A 4,162-nucleotide genomic window follows, 5' to 3' on the forward strand; every position below is an offset into this window, starting at 1 on the left:
TCTTGCTTTCAAAGCTGCCTGAGAGATTTCAAGATGCCGGTGTTGGTTGTTATGCTATACCTCAAGCTTTAATTTAATTTTTGGCCTGTTTTGTTTTTAAACTCTCTTTCCCTCTCTACAGCTCTGTCCTGCCCTTTCCTGTATTAAAAAACAAAGCCATCACAAACAAGCAAAAAACCTTCAGGACCTGTCTTGGGCTGAGTATCTGTGCGCATGCGTGGTGAAAGAACCCACCAGTGGTGAGGGTGGGGGGGTGTCCACTCGCTCAGTCTCCCCTTCTAGTTACCAGAACGGAGGTGGGCAAACTGTGGGCGCACTGATGACCAGATAACAAAAAAAAGAAAAGAAAAGAAAAGAAAATCAGAACAAAGCAAAACTGACAAAGTGTATTGTTCACCTTAGCTCCAAGGTTCCTGCGGCGTTTTTCCGTGGTGTTTCTGCTTCTCTGTTTGGTCTCGCCCAAGATGTCGGCTCCGGGCCTCAGAGCCCAGCCCGGCAGATTCAAAATTATGCGATTTTTACTTCAGCTTCAATTTCCACAATCTATAAGCCTTCAAACCTTCAAAATATTCCTATCTCTGTGGTTCTGAGTTTTGGAGCTCTGCCCCGGATCTGCTTTGCCTGGTATTCTGTGGTATTGCTGTCGACAAACTTTACTGCACTTCCTCCGTAGCTGCCATGAAGCCCAGCCTTTCCTGTCTATCTGTTTTTGTGTAAGAGAATAAAGGTGAGTGGAGGTGCTAAGCAAAATTTAGGGCCAGAACAAAATTTAGAATCTCCAGCATGTTGTTGTTGTTGTTATGTACTGTGGAGTTGGTTCTGACTCATAGTGACCCTGCACAGGGTTTCCAAGGCTGCAAATCTTTATGGAAGCAGAAAGCCTCATCTTTCTCCCATGGAACAGCTGGTAGTTTCAAACTGCTGACCTTGAGGTTAGCAGCCCTCCTACCAGAGCTCCTTAGAATCTCCAATATACAGAGTTGGGAATGACTTTAAAGACTGTCTCTCCTTATGCTGTGTTTTTTATGCGGAAAGCGAGATGTGGAAGGCTGGGGTCTTAGTGCAAAGTCACACAGAAGGCGAATGGAGGAAGGGCAGAGTCCCAGATTCTCCCCCTGCTCTGCCACTACCCAGAGACCCTCCTGACAGACCAGCCTGCCAATCACTTCATGCTGGAAATCAGGCTCAGGGATAGCTTTGTCTGACACTGAGAGGGCTAACAAACAATTTTACTCCTGAATGTCTGTGTGCAGAAGCTGAAGGCTAACCCTGAAGGTGGAATGGGCAGATGGTTCTCTCATTCTTGCGAAGGACAGAAGGAGGCCCATTAGACTTACTCTGCAGTGAGGGGGTTTGCTCAGACATATGGAGAGATGAGTAGACATAGCGTTGGGTTCTAAGGGAGGCTAAGAACCCTGTCCCAAGAGTGTGGTCCCAACACTACAAGGGCCTGAAAACAAACTCTCAGCTGATTCCCCAAACGCCAGGCCTTCCCACAATGCCCTGGAGAGGAGGAGAAGGGCTGTGGTCTGTGACTGCCATTGTTATTCCTTGAATTGTCCCCTGGGGGGAGCCTGCTGCAGGGGAAGAGGAGGCAGTATGGTTGGTTAGCTTCTCATTAGGTGCAGTGGACATTGTGGAGGGCCCATGGTAATTTTAGGGGCTATTATAATGTTTTCAGAGTCCTGGTGTGGCGCTGTGGGCTAGTGAGTCAGACGGCAAAGTCGTTTGAACTGCAAGGTCAGTGGTTCAAACACACCAGCTGCTCCTAGGAAACTGTATACAAGGTTGCTATGGGTGGGGATCAACTCTTTGGCATTTAACAACAATGTTTTCATTTCCCTTAAAATCCGAAGGGGGGAAAAAATGAACTTTTAGATGGAAGAAAATGTTATAAGAAATTATAACATTCACTTTGATGTCAGCACAGTCATAAAATATTGCTTTTGTTAATTGTTCTGGAGGAAGGGGCCTCTGAAGATAAAGTCTGGGGGTCTGTGGATATCCTGGTACAGCCCCATCAAAGGGCTCATCTTGTGCTCCCTCTACTCCTGTCTGAGCTTGGTCCAGTCCTTTTGCCTCCCAGCCTTGATTTCTGTCTCCTGCAGTGTACAACAAAGATGACATTTGCATTGACCTTCTTCCCAGAGCCTTCTGAATGTGATATGAGATTGTCAGAGAACACACCTGGATAGTGTTGCTTTGTTTTCCTGACACAATTTTCTGAGTATCCTAAGCACTTTTCTCTTGAGATTTCCTAGATCATTGGTTCTCAATGAGGGGCATTTTACCCCTACAGGAAGGATAAAACAAACAAACAAAAACAACAAACAGCAGTCTTCAACTACTGACAACTCTATGTGTGTGATTTTTCAGAAGTAGATTGCCGGGTCTTTCTTCCGAGTCACAACGTTTTGGTCAGCAGTTAACAGTGCTAACTGTGCACCAGCCAAGGACTCCTCCAGATAAGGTGGTTGTTAAGTGCCACTGAGTCAATTCTGACTCATAGTGACCCTGTATAGGGTTTCTGAGGAGCGGCTGGTGAGTTTGAACTGCCAACTTTGTGTTTCAAACCAACCTTCAAGTCCATTGTTTATCCTACAGTGCCATACCAGGCCAGATAAAATGAAGGATGCACCACTGAAGTTTGGAGTCCTGGCGTGGCGCCATAGTATAAGCACTAGACCAAGAAATCAGTTTGTATTCAAGGTCCGGTGGTTCGAACTCACCAGCCGCTCCTCAGAAACCCTATACAGGGTCACTATGAGTCGAAACCAACTTGACGGCACTTAACAGCAACAACAAACATTGAATTGAATCTCAGATTTATACTAAATAGTGTAATGTTTAGTATAAGCATGTTTTGTTTACTAGTTCTTATATACTAAAATATTATTCATCTGAAATTAAAATTCACTTGGGGGTCCTATTTTTATTAGTGAAATCTGGCAGGTCATATCCCACAGGATATTTGGTAGCATCTGGGGACATGTTTGATAGTCCTATTTTGACTGGAGTGTGTGTGACTGCATCTAGTGGGTTGAGTCCAGGGATGCTACAACATCCTACAATGCACAGAGTGGCCCCACAATGTCAACTGTGCTTATCTTTGAGAAGACTGCCCCAGACGCATCTGACGGTCCACTTTAGTGCTTAAAATGGACAACGGCACATTCTAGTCAAACTAGTACTCTCCCAAGGGAGGCAGGGAACTAGACCATTTGACCTCCTGAGGTTCCTACCATTCTCCACATATTCTGATTAATAGTAGTATTGGGAAAGACCTCCCATCTCTGAAGGCTCACCTCTGCCCCTTGGCAAGGCCATCAAGACATGGTGGCTTTCCTGAACTCCAATAGGCATCCCTAGGTCCTGAGCTGGTATCTGTTTCTGTTCTTGCTCTCTTCTGCCTCACAAATGGAATCTAGTAATTCTTGATGACTAGAGAAATGTCCTTCTTTTGCATCTATGCATTTGTTCAACTCCTCCTCTCCTTTAACCTGGCTTCATCAATTGACCTGAGTTAATTCAGCCCACTTGCTGCTTCCTTCTAAAAGTGAGTTTCCATGATGTTCTCTTGCTCCTTGTGGTTAAATGCATCTCGTGATAATGAGTTACTGCTTAATTCAAATCTTGACTAACTTGGTCACACAAGAATGTAAGTCCTAACCTAACATTAAGTGGAAATATGCCAGTATCCTCCAGTGGACACCAAGAGCATCTGTTTATTGATTCTGACTTGTTCTTTTCCACCTTAACTATGGTAGTGTAGTGCGTGAAGACCACATCTGCTGGTTCTTAACTCCTAAATACATCACAACCTGCGATATGCAGATGATACAACTTTGCTTGCTGAAATTGAAGAAAACTTAAAAATATTTACTGATAAAGATCAAAGAGCACAACCTTCAGTATGGATTGCATATCAATGTCAAGAAAATAAAAATCCTCACTACTGGACCAATAAGCAATATTCTTATCAACGGAGAAAAGATTGAAGTTGTCAAGGTCTTCATTCTTCTTGGATCAACTGTCAGCATTCATGGAAGCAGCAGTCAAGAAATTAAACAATGTATTACATTAAGCAAATCTGCTGCACAAGACCTTTTTTACAGTGTTGAAGAGCGAAGATGTCAGCTTGAAGACTAAGGTGCTCCTGACC

Source organism: Chrysochloris asiatica, unplaced genomic scaffold (assembly GCF_000296735.1).
Source record: "Chrysochloris asiatica unplaced genomic scaffold, ChrAsi1.0 scaffold00166, whole genome shotgun sequence".
NCBI lineage: Eukaryota > Metazoa > Chordata > Mammalia > Afrosoricida > Chrysochloridae > Chrysochloris > Chrysochloris asiatica.